This window comes from Gopherus evgoodei, chromosome 22, assembly GCF_007399415.2.
Source record: "Gopherus evgoodei ecotype Sinaloan lineage chromosome 22, rGopEvg1_v1.p, whole genome shotgun sequence".
Classification (NCBI taxonomy): domain Eukaryota; kingdom Metazoa; phylum Chordata; order Testudines; family Testudinidae; genus Gopherus; species Gopherus evgoodei.
In genome coordinates, this window is record NC_044343.1 from 14,707,119 (window position 1) to 14,719,758 (window position 12,640).

Below are 12,640 nucleotides of genomic sequence, written 5' to 3' on the forward strand. Positions count from 1 at the left end.
CTATACTCCTGTTCTCGAACGCTAAGGATCTCGTACCACCTTGCATTAGCTGAAGTAAGCATTGGCTTAAGTAGATAGGAGAGTCATCAGGATCAGGACATATGACTTTTACCATAGCAACAGGTAGGGACATGGGCGGCGAGTGAACCCCGGCTTTGGGGAGACAAGCTCACCAGCCCCACCCCACACACTGGCCCCAGCCACATTGGGCTGAGCCACTGCCACCGGCCCCCCAGACTTACCGCCCCTCCCAAGCGCCAGGCCAAGCTGCCGGCCCCCTCAATCCACCCATCCACACACACCAGAGTCGGGCCGAGTCCCCAGCCTCTCCCACTGCTGGGCCGGCCCCAGCACCAGGCCGGGCCAAGCCGAGCTGAGCTGCCGGCCTCCCCCAGCACTGTCCCCTAGTGACAGCTCCTCCCACCCCGAAGGCCCCACCCCCCACGAGCCGCTGGCCCCAGTGCACAAGGAGGAGGGACACGGCGAGCAGTGTCGGGACGGGTGTGTATGTGGGTGGAGTGGAGAAGGTGGTGCGGGTCTTGGGGAAGGGCTGGGGCCACTATGGCCTATGTGTCCAGCAGCGGGTCAGTGGCAGCGCCAAGGAAGGCAAAGCCTTCCCTGGCCTATTAGACCTGTTTCCCATGGGTAGGGAGTTATTCTCACAGGCCTGCACTGGAGTGTCCCAAAGAAAGAGGACAAGACATCGGATAGTTCTACCCACCTACGGGCCTAGGAAGTGCCTTCACACCCTTCGGTTCCTGGGACGCAGGTGTTCAGAACAAAGAGAGAAGGAGGATGCTGTGGTACCAGCAAAGCAAAGCAGAAAGCGGATTGCTTAACTCTAGTTTTAGCTGACACACACTGTAGCTTGCACTGGTAAATAACTGGGTATAAAAATGGCTTTGGGGTGTAACATTGGGAGCACAGATTCTGTGTAAGGTGGATGTAACACAGGGGCATTGAAGGTGCTAAGAGCCATTGAACCAAACTCTAAACCCTGTATAGAATGGAAACTGCTTCAAGCCAGGGGGTGCAGTAGCCCCTCCCCAGCACCCCTAGTTCCAGCACCTATGATGTAACATGCTGCAGGGGATGGCCTCCCAAGACTGGTATGTGTTGAACCTTTTCCTGTCCTATCTCATTATTGATTTAAAGCAATACGCCTGACTGACACTGGTTATTTGGTCTCCTGAGTACATTTCATAATGAGCCCCAGAGTGACAAGCAATTGACTACACAGTTTACCATCACGTGGGTACATAGATTTTTAATGAAAGAAACTCTCCCATTTTCTGATACAAAGTGCTCTGGTGAGAATTGAGCTAATACAAAGGCTGGTTGCTGGGAGCCTGATTTAATTGGCCAGTCCTTTAAAGGCCAGGCAGAACAAACAAACAGCTTTGCTGTCTCTCTGGTGCAATTAGCTTAGTGGAATCTAGAACCTTTGCTGCACTGGGGCTGCGGCTGTGTAGGGATCCTGGACAGTATTAAATCAGCACATGGCTGCTTGCGAATGCCAGACCATCGGCTGCGCGCCTTGTGGACGTCGTGTCCTGAATCAGGCTGCTCCAGCTCGGGTTGCTGCACCGGGTGAAAGGAAGGAATCTGTCCAGTTTGCAACCCCTCTGAGAGGTTAGGGCAGCTGAGGTAAGGAGTCTGTTAAAGGAGGGCCAAGGAGGGGACTGTCAGTCTGGAAGAGTAAAACCGATTCCTGGGGAGGTCCCACTGCCGGAGCGCACCCTGAACCTCAGGGCGAAAGCAGAAGGTTCAGGTGAAAGAGGAAGGGGGAGACTAGAAACCGCCATTCATACTGAGCTGCGCTTTTAGCCCTTGTTTGTACAGCACCAAGTGCCAGGGCCCTGGGCCAGGCCTGGGCTCCCAGCCCTACCACAATACAGGGCGGTAACAAGCCCACTAGGCCCAGCTGCTGACTGAACCCTCTCGGCAACATCCTAGCAACAGGGCCAGGAGATCCAAAGTGCAACCCCAGGGCTGCAACGTAGCACGGCTCTGGATGGGCACATGTCGGTGTGAGGCCAGAGGAACACCCCAGTGTAACAGAGAGCAGGATTTGGCCCAGGGTGGGGCACAGAACCATTGGTCCACGGGTCAGTGGGAAGCTCGTGTGTATGAATGGAGGTAGCAAACATGGGGGTCAGGTCAGAAAAGGAGGGGGAATTGCACTGTATGTAAGAGAGCAGTATGATGGCTCAGAGCTCCGGTATGAAACTGCAGAAAAACCTAACAGTCTCTGGATTAAGTTTAGAAGTGTGAGCAACAAGGGTCATGTCATGGTGGGAGTCTGCTATAGACCACCAGACCAGAGGGATGAGGTGGACGAGGCTTTCTCCAGGGAACTAACAGAAGTTACTAGATTGCAGGCCCTGGTTTTCATGGGGGACTTCAATCACCCCGATATCTGCTGGGAGAGCAATACAGCGGTGCACAGACAATCCAGGAAGTTTTTGTAAAGTGTAGGGGACAATTTCCTGCTGCAAGTGCTGGAGGAACCAACTAGGGGCAGAGTTCTTCCGCTGCTCACAAACAGGGAAAAATTAACAGGGGAAGCAAAAGTGGATGGGAGGTAGTGACCATGAGATGGTTGAGTTCAGGATCCTGACAAAAGGAAGAAAGGAGAGTAGCAAAATACGGATGCTGGACTTAAGAAAAGCAGACTTAGACTTCTTTAGGAAACTAATGGGCAGGATCCCTTGAGAAGCTAATATGAAGGGGAAAGGAGTCCAGGAGAGCTGGCTGCATTTTAAAGAAATCTTATTGAAACTGCAAGAATAGCAAATATGGCAGGCAACCAGCTTGGCTTAACAGTGAAATCCTTGCTGATCTTAAACACAAAAGAGGAGCTTATAAGAAGTGGAAGACTGGACAAATGACCTGGGAGGAGCATAAAAATATTGCACAGGCATGCAGCAGTGAAATCAGGAAGGCCAAATCACATTTGGAGTTGCAGCTAGGAAGAGATGTTAAGAGTAACAGGAAGGGTTTCTACAGGTATGTTAGCAACAAGAAGACAGTCAAGGAAAGTGTGGGCCCCTTTCTGAATGGGGGAGGTAACCTAATGACAGAGGATGTGGAAAAAGCTAATGTACTCAATGCTTTTTTTGCCTCTGTCTTCACAAACAAGGTCAGCTCCCAGACTACTGCACTGGGCAGCACAGCATGGGGAGGAGGTGACCAGCCCTCTGTGGAGAAAGAAGTGGTTCGGGACTATTTAGAAAAGCTGGACAAGCACAAGTCCATGGGGCTGGATGCGCTGCATTCAAGGATGCTAAAGGAGTTAGCAGATGTGATTGCAGAGCCATTGGCCATTATCTTTGAAAACTCATGGAGATTGGGGGAGGTCCCAGATGACTGGAAAAAGGCTAATGTAGCACCCATCTTTAAAAAAGGGAAGGAGGAGGATCCAGGGAACTACAGGCCAGTCAGCCTCACTCAGTCCCTGGAAAAATCATGGAGCAGGTCCTCAAGGAATCAATTCTGAAGCACTTATAGGAGAGGAAGGTGGTCAGAAAAAGTCAGCATGGATTCACCAAGGGCACGTCATGCCTGACTAACCTAATTGCCTTCTGTGATGAAATAACTGGGTCTGTGGATGAGGGGAAAGCAGTGGATGTGTTATTCCTTGACTTTAGCAAAGCTTTTGGTACAGTCTCCCACACTATTCTTGCCAGCAAGTTAGAGAAGTATGGGCTGGATGAATGGATTGTAAGTGGATAGAAAGCTGTCTAGATCATCGGACTCAATGGGTAGTGATCAATGGCTTCATGTCTGGTTGGCAGCTGGTATCAAGCAGAGTGCCCCAAGGGTTGGTCCTGGGGCCAGTTTTATTCAGTACCTTCATTAATGATCTGGAGGATGGCGTGGACTGCACCCTCAGCAAGTATGCAGATGACACTAAACTGGGAGGAGTGGTAGATATGCTGGAGGGTAGGGATAGGATACAGAGGGACCTAGACAAATTAGAGGATTGGGCCAAAGAAATGTGGTGATGTTCAACAAGGACAAGTCAGGTTTCTTTTGGCCCAATCCTCTAATTTGTCTAGATCCCTCTGTATCCTATCCCTACCCTCCTGAGGTCCCTTCCAACCCTGATATTCTATGATTCTATGAATCAAGCCCAGGACAGGGCCCTGCAAAGAGGCAGTGAACCCCCCAGTGTTTGCAGGGGGCTGTACTTCAGCATGACAAAGACCCTGCCTGCAAAATGTCAGGGACACCTAGAGGTGCTACAGCATCCAGAGCTGAATGGCAAAAAGCACAGCTGGAATTTTCACACACAAACCCAGTGCCTCCCTTTTGCAGAGCCCTGCCCGGGGGACATCAGCAGCAGGGGTGGGGGCTTGCACTGCTCCCTCCATTGCACCGAGAGTGAATGATGTTTGCCCAGAATAGTCCCACCCTCAGGCACATTGCAGGGGGCAGAGGCTGTTTGGCAGCAGGGTCTGAGGGGGTTATCGTGCACTTCAGGCTGTTACGTCAGGGTAGCTGGAGCAGGGGCTGGCGTTGCATTATAATCCAGATCCAGAAATTCACCCTCATGCGCCAGAGCTGGCCGGTGCCGCACCTCGCTGAAGGCACAGTGCAGAAGGTGCAGCCTGCAGAGGTGGGTCTGGGCCATGGTGGCTCTGTGGAGCCAGGGGCGGGGAGGATCTTCCTGCGGCCTCCCCATAGGTGCCTGTGAGCTATTCTGCATCCCCGACTAGCTACAGCACAAAATGCCATGCCATCCATTCAGAGCACTGCCTAATCGCCCCCATGTCCGGTGACTCGCAGCCCCCCATCGCCCCGAGTGAAACCCGCTGTCCCTGCACTCAGCCAAAGGGGGAAATGGGGATGCAGGTGGGATGAGAAATCCAGCCAAACCCAGAGCCAGGGCACAGGCTGCAGCAGAACCTCCCAGAGCCTGTTGTGTTGGGAGCACAAACCTAGTTCTGATGCTGTTGCTGCCACAGCTCCAGTGAGCACTCACTCCGAGCCCACGCAGGAGAATTCTCCTGGAGAATCCTCAGCACAAACCACCTCATCAGCAGAGACCAGATGACATCACAAGCAGCTTTAAACTGAGCTCATTGAAATGCAGGCATAATCCCCACGATGGAGCCGGGCTGCCGGACCCTGCCCGGTCGGTAGGGATGGAGCCGGGCTGCCGGACCCTGCCCGGTCGGTAGGGATGGAACCGGGCTGCCGGACCCTGCCGGGTCGGTAGGGATGGAGCCGGGCTGCCGGACCCTGCCGGGTCGGTAGGGATGGAGCCGGGCTGCCGGACCCTGCCCGGTCGGTAGGGATGGAGCCGGGCTGCCGGACCCTGCCCGGTCGGTAGGGATGGAGCCGGGCTGCCGGACCCTGCCCGGTCGGTAGGGATGGAGCCGGGCTGCCGGACCCTGCCCAGTCGGTAGGGATGGAGCCGGGCTGCTGGACCCTGCCCGGTCGGTAGGGATGGACCCTGCCCGGTCGGTAGGGATGGAGCCGGGCTGCCAGACCCTGCCCGGTCGGTAGGGATGGAGCTTGGTCAGTAGGGATGGAGACTGGCTGCCGGACCCTGCCCGGGTCGGTAGGAACAGACCCGGGCTGCCGGACCCTGCCCGGTCGGTAGGGATGGAGCTAGGCTGCCGGACCCTGCCCAGTCGGTAGGAACAGACCCGGGCTGCCGGACCCTGCCCGGTCGGTAGGGATGGAGCTTGGTCAGTAGGGATGGAGACTGGCTGCCGGACCCTGCCCGGTCGGTAGGAACAGACCCGGGCTGCTGGACCCTGCCCAGTCGGTAGGGATGGAGCCGGGCTGCCGGACCCTGCCCGGTCGGTAGGAACGGAGCCGGGCTGCCGGACCCTGCCCGGTCGGTAGGAACAGACCCGGGCTGCCGGACCCTGCCCGGTCGGTAGGGAAGGAGCTGGGCTGCCGGACCCTGCCCGGTCGGTAGGGATGGAGCTGGGCTGCCGGACCCTGCCCGGTCGGTAGGGATGGAGCTTGGTCGGTAGGGATGGAGCCGGGCTGCCGGACCCTGCCCGGTCGGTAGGGATGGAGCCGGGCTGCCGGACCCTGCCTGGTCAGTAGGAATGTAGCCAGGCTGCCGGACCCTGCCCGGGGGATAGGCTGGAGCAAGACACAGCTTCTTCCTGCCATCAGTCTGCACCCTGGGAAACGGATTGTCATCTCACAGCCAATATCCTGGTGTCAGGCCAGGGGAGTGGAGGGGAGATGAACATAAGTAATTCAAGGCGTCAGGGAGCTGGAGTGGAAGTCCCCTCAGTTCACGCATGACAAGGCTCTGTGATGCCAGTGATGGAGACAACAGTACTGAGCCCCTGCTGCACCTGGGACGATGCCCAGTCACTGAGCCACATGAGGAGAGCAGGCGGTGGAGAGCTTGCAAAACCCTGGCTGTCGAGTGCACATGGACATCTCTGCACCTCCCTGTAACCCTGTCTGCTCTCGAACGGGGGCAATGTCTGGCTCTACGACAGACTCCATCACCACTGCCCCAGCCAGGGGGAGGCAGCTGAGACGTAGCTGCCCGGGGGCTTGGGGGACATAGTTGATTCATATATAAAAACTCCAGATTAGGAGGGCAGCTCAGCTGCAAATAGTCGATCTCTGTGCAGCCCGGGATGGAGGTGGGGGATGGGATTTTAGCTATGTAGGGGCAGCTTTCTGTAAAGATTCCATATCTGGGTGTGGCTGAACTGGACTCTTGGCAAAGGGCTGCCACACTCTGCCTCAGAGAGAGCTCTATTTTGGTGGTGGGCAAGTATCCCCTAAGGGTTTTGCAGAAATAAACCCAGCCCTGCACACACCAGTGCCAGGGTCTTTACTCACATGAGTTCTCCTATTGGCTGTGCAGGATCTGCGGTCCTGGCGTATATTTCCGTATTGCAACCTCCAGATTCTAAGAGTGTAGGCAGAGGCCGGTCTGGCCATTCTTGCATTCCATGAGCCATATCCAGCTGTTCATGTCTCCCAGCCCCTACAGCAGGCAGATGATTACTAAGGTCTCACTATTAATTTTGTAAGGAAGCCATTAGCACGCCTGGCGTGTTACCACAGCCAGCACTAATTAAGCCTGAGTACATATTGCATGGGCCCCTTTCAAGAACATCATTTCAATTAACAGATAAGATGGATCTTTCAGGAAATTTCCAGATATTTATGATGAATCACCTTATTGCGGGATGGGCATCGTGCTGAGGCGTACTGAACAGTGCAAGGACTTTAAATACTTTGGATTGTAATTATACTGTCCTGGTGCTATCCTTACTGCTCGGAACGTTTGTAAAGTAGGCTGGTTTCATGTATATTAGTAATTGTGGCAGGGTGAATATTTTATAATGTAATTTTCTAAAACTGAGTAAAAATAATCGTCTTCCTCTTTCATATGGCAACTTAGAAAGCAACATGAAAAGTCGACATCCAAGGTTGTTTGCCCTGAAAGGCCATTTCGCTTGAGATCGTCACTTTAGTTGCGGTTCAGATGGCGAGCTGTCGCTCAGCGCTCATCACCACGTCTCTAGCACTGCTCATGCCGAAACACTGAACGGCAGGAACAAGAAGGAACCATTATAACCTTTACACCAAGAGTGTCCTTTGTTCAGAGCATGTCAGGGTTTTCACAGCAGCACCAGCACAAAGTTAGAAGGCTTAGCGGTGCCCCTTAAGAATCCACTTTACAAAAGTCCTGTGAACACATGGAGACATGAGGTCTTCCCCTTGGCACCCCCGTGTGGGTCAGGATTCTAAAGCTGTCCAGGACCCTGCACATGGAACTAGGGGTGCTGGGGGTGCTGCCGGAGCCCCTGGATTGGTGTAGTTTCCATTCTGTACAGAGTTTACAGTTTGGTTCAAGGGCTCTCAGCACCCCACTATACACGTTGTTCCAGCACCCCTGGCCCTGCACGTGAAAAATCCTGCTGCTCAACAGAAGCAACAGCAGAGGCAGTCCTGGTGGAATGCTGAGGCTGGGTGAAATGTGCACAGAGGCCGTTCCAGTTCCTGTGGCTGCTCAGCCCTTCTAAGCTCATAACCCCTCTTCAGGGACGCTGCTGAGTGTCCACATCGTGTCAGCAAGTGCTAGCATTCCTAGTGAGCACTGCAATGCAATGGGTGTGTTTATGGCCCTGCACTGCTTGCTGCATCTCACGCTGATGGGGCTGGTGAACCTGTTTCTCTGTGCAACTTCTAGCTCCTGGTTTGGGAACGGGGTCTAGAACATGCAGGACACCCTCTGAACTGGGCAGGTGTGTGGCTGGCAGACTCAGGGAATGGGGCACAGAGCTTTTCCCTTCCAGATCTGTAGAGATAAGTCCATTTAGCCCTGTCAGTCTGTTTCTAATGCTGTGCTCAGGCTTAATTTAAACTGCCCAGCTCCCAACACTTCCCTCCAGAGCCATCTCACTGACATCCTGCCTCACTTGTCCCCCTGGCTCCCAGGTACAATCTCTTCTGCCTCCCAGAATCACTCTCCTTCGTCCAGGAGTGAAAGTAACTTATGGGACATACCGGTACAGCCGGAGTCCTGAGGGGTGTGTGGCCTCAACCAGAAGAGGCGTGGCCTCAATTGGAAGAGGTGTGGCCTCTCAAGATTTAAAGGCCCTGGAGCACTGGCTGTGGTTGGGAGCCACAGGACCTTTAAATCAACCTGGGGCTCCCAGCTGCAGAGGTGGCTGGGAGCCCCCGGGGCTCAGGGGCAAATTAAAGGGCCCGGGGCTCCGGCTGCTGTGGAGCCCTAAGCCCTTTAAATCCTCACCGAAGCTCCGGCTGCCGGAGCCATGAACTGGATTTAAAGGGTTTCTGGGCTCCCCGCAGCCGCAGGAGCTCTGAGCCCTTTAAATCCAGCCCCAGCCCGGCTGCTGGAGCCGCAGGCGGGATTAAAGGGCTCTGGGATGCCCGCAGCCATGGGAGCTCTGAGCCATTTAAATCCTGGCCCCAGCCCAGCTGCCGGAGCCACAGGCAGGATTCAAAGGGCTTTGGGCTGCCCGCTGTGGTGGGGAGCCCAGAGCCCTTTAAATCCCCGCCACCAAAGCTGGTGCGGTCCGGCACGGCATACTGGCTCTTTGCCGGTAAGCCGGACTGGACTGTACCAGCTTACTTTCACCTCTGCCTCCATCTCTGGGGTTTACACCCTTCCGATGTACCATTCTCCTATCCCCCCCCTTCCCTGGCTGCAGCTTAACCCAGCCTGAGGCCTGCACCCTGACCTGTGCTGTGACATCAGCCCCAACCCCAGACCTGCTCAGGGGCTTGGCTCTGAATCCCCTGGAGTTTGGCCCAGACTCTGTGCAATGTGGCAGAGTGCTCACACCAGCACTGTAGGAAGCAGGGAGCCCCCAGCTGCACACTCTGGGCATGCAGGAGAGCTGGTGTCATGTCCAAGCAGAATCCCACTGCCAGGCGAGATTGCCTTGCTTTCGGGTTTGGTGCCAGGCTCCTGGGGGGTTTGCTGCTTTTCCGTGTGCTGCGTCTGCCTGCTGGACTCTCCCAGGAGCCTGTGAAACGAGGGGCGGGGCAGCTATGGGCTGCCCTGCCGAGGTGGAGCCAGGCCGTACTTGGGGTGCAGCAGAAGCTCACAGTGACCCTGGGGCCTGGGCTGGGAGAATGGCGAGCATGGGGGAGTGCGCAGGAGCACGTGGAGCCCTGGAGCTGGCAATGCTGCAGGCCTGGCCCTGGCACGCTCCGACTGACTCTCCCCTCTCACTGCCCAGTGGCCGGGTGGGGGCCTGGTGTGGTTACTGGCAAAGGAGACCCCATATCACAGATGTGACAGACAGACAAGTGGCTCCTTGGGGGCAGGCTGGGGAGACAGAGCTCCCTCGGGGGGGCGGGAGCTGCAGAAATGTGCATGTGGAGCTTGGCATGTTGCTGCCTCTGTTGTGTACGAATGAGAGCTCTGACGCGAGCCCTGAGGGACTGTGCTCCATCCCCACTCAAGGAGTGCAGGGGGCAGCAAACGGGCAAGGAGAAGGCAGTGCCCATACGGCCCACGGGCCTGGTGCAGCCCTATGGTGAGCGGGAGGTGCAGACAAAGATGTGGCCCATTGGAAGGGTTTGTGCGCTGCCCCTCAAGCTGTGGGAGAGCGAGCCGAGCGGCCTCGCAGAGCAGGGCCAGATCCAGGCCCAGGCTGGCCCCAGAAGCTCCGAACGCCCCTGCTGGGCTGGGTTCCCCCGGCTGCCAATGAGGAGTTGTTTTGGCTCCGACTACTGCGCTCCACCTTTTATTGTAATTGATTCTGCATCGCCATAGGAACCTGCTCCAGAGCGAGCGAGCAGCAAGCAGCTGCCTCCCTGCGCTCTCCCTCTCCAGGAGCGACTCGGCTCCTTCCCCCGAGATGACAAGCAGCGCAGTCGGGAGTCGCTGGGCGTGAGGGGCTGCCCCCCCGGTGCCAGGCAGGTACCTGTGTTTGCAGGGGAGGGCGGGACAGTGTTTCAGGGCAGTTCCTTGCGAGGGGCCCCTGCCTTACGCTGCCAGGCCTGGGAGCGTTGGGCGGGCTCAGCGGTTCTCTTGTGACTGTGCCTCGTTGATTCTGAACGGCAAACTCGCCTATGCAGCCTGCAGGGCAGAACGGGGCAGAGCTCTGCGTCTAGGGCTGGGGCCAAGGCGCCACTGCTTGCATGTCGCTTGCACTGCCCATGTGCATGTGGATGACAGGATGGTGCCAGTGCCTGGGTCACATGGGCTGAACTCTGAGCATGGGCTGCTTCCTGCCCAGTGCGAGCTGGGGTCTGACCGCCCGGGGCTGTGCCTGGGCTGCACCAGCTCCTTCGCTACCTGAGTCTGGGAGATTTTCCCTCTTCTTGGGTCGAAGCATCACCTGGTCCTGAGCGCGACAGGGCACGGCACCATCGTCCAGGAAACCAGCAGGGAGGGCCAGTTGTCGAGGGCCAGTTCTGCATGGAGCTCAGAGAGGCAGCCAGTGACGCGATAGACGGTGTGTGATGGCAGCACAGCAGAGGGCTCCCGCCCCCGCCCTGTCTCCTGCCCCGTCCTGCCGCAGGTTAGACGTTCCCTTGTGTGCCACAGGCAGAAGGGAAATGCAGTGGAGTTGCTGTGTCAGAGATGCCAGAAGGGCTGGCGGCAGCAGAGGGGACTGGAGACCCAGGGGGAGGGGCAGGCTGTGGGCCAGGGACCCACAAAGTGACCTTTGATCTCTGGGGTCCAAGGAGGCCAGGCAGGATCACTAGAGGCTGGTGCTGGCAGCAGGACAAGGAAGGCCACAGAGCACAGTATCCAGGGGCACAGTTTGGAGCAGGAGTATTCAAAGCAGGGGGTTGGGGGCGGGGCCCAATTCTGCCCTGGCCAGTACCTTGGGTTGCTGTTTGCACCAGTGCAAAGTGAGTGTGAAATGCCATGGGTCTGAGTGGCTCTGGTGTAAACAAGGATGCCTGATGCAGGCCAGGGTGGCACCAACTGGTGGGCAGTCTGGCATTCCCGACTGGTCAGGTGCTCTGTGGAAGGGGTGGTCAGTTCTGCTTTGGCCGCAAAAATGTGGGGGCATATTTTGCAAATGGGATTTCCACTAGGGATGTCACTTACCTCACCTACCACTGAACTGCCACCACCTTTGGGTGAATCCTGGCAACTTTGCCCTGGTGCAAAGTAAGACTAGATGGCATTCAGACAGAGAGTGAAGCAGAGGGTCAGCTCCAGCTGGAACCACACGCAGTTGTTACTAAAGGCAGGAACTAAACCTCCTCCAAAAGCTGGTACCTCCAGCTTGCCCCCCTACCTCCTGTGGGACTGTGCATGGGAGGGAGGGTTACATCTGCCAACTGTGATTGCCACCTCCCCTCCGCTGGGGCAGGGCTGGTCTGGGATGTAAGAACATCTTGTGGCAGTGAGTCCCCCTGTGCAAAAGTAGGTTATACGTGAAGGAAATGCCCACTGGGGTGCACTAGAGCTTTCTACGCAGTTCGATAACTATTGCTCTCTAAGCTATGGCATGTACTGTGTGCTTTCCATTAATCTCTCAATTTGCTGTGATGCTGGCATGGCAGAGGTTGTATTTACACTGGCAGCCACCCAGTAACCCGCTGGGATTCATTCGTTCGTTGGCATCAGCAGCAACGTTTACTGAAACAAGAAATCTAAAATCCTGTAAGATTTGAATGACTGATGCTCTAGGGTAATACAATAGAGCCATGCATGGGGACATGCGTTCCAGAAACGCACAAGCCAGCTGCAGCTCCGGGCAGGAGGGCCTTGGACAGCCAGAGAGGCACAGCGAGTGGGTTCAGTTTTGGGGGTGTGCATGGGGGACAGCTTGTCTGCTGCGGTTTGAAGCGACCCAGTCCACCTTTCTATTTAGTGTCTTCTGCCCTAAGAACTTGCCTGCTAGACACGAGCCCTTGTTTCCCTGCGTTCTGAGCAGGGGGTTGTTTCCTATGACGTTTGCAAGCGTGCTGAGGCTCTTAGTAGAGACGCACAATGCAACAAGAGACCAGATGTTAACAACCAGTGTCATGCAGGGCCTTAGCCTGTGAGAATCAAGTGCCCTTAAATTCCAGCTGATGCAGAGGAGGCGCCGGCAGGGTCATGCCCTGACTCTGAACACCGGCACTTTGACAATGCCTAGCATTAAATCTCTTCACTGGCTGGCTATTCTTGGGGACAGAACAGTCATTTTTAACCAGTCCG

The 12,640-nt window shown here is 56.0% G+C and overlaps 1 protein-coding gene across 2 annotated transcripts in view; it reads left to right on the forward strand.

Moving 5' to 3' along the window:
- The first annotated feature begins 1,612 nt into the window (after window positions 1–1,612).
- Window positions 1,613–12,640, forward strand: part of CTXN1 (cortexin 1) — a 35,468-nt gene continuing 24,440 nt past the window's right edge. Inside the window, exon 1 of one of the 2 annotated variants that reach the window (XM_030540494.1) lies at window positions 1,613–1,647. The gene's annotated coding sequence lies outside the window, so the exon portion shown is untranslated. Of the gene's footprint in view, window positions 1,648–10,270; window positions 10,397–12,640 lie in introns of those variants that run through there. The other variant, XM_030540493.1, reaches the window with a different exon arrangement.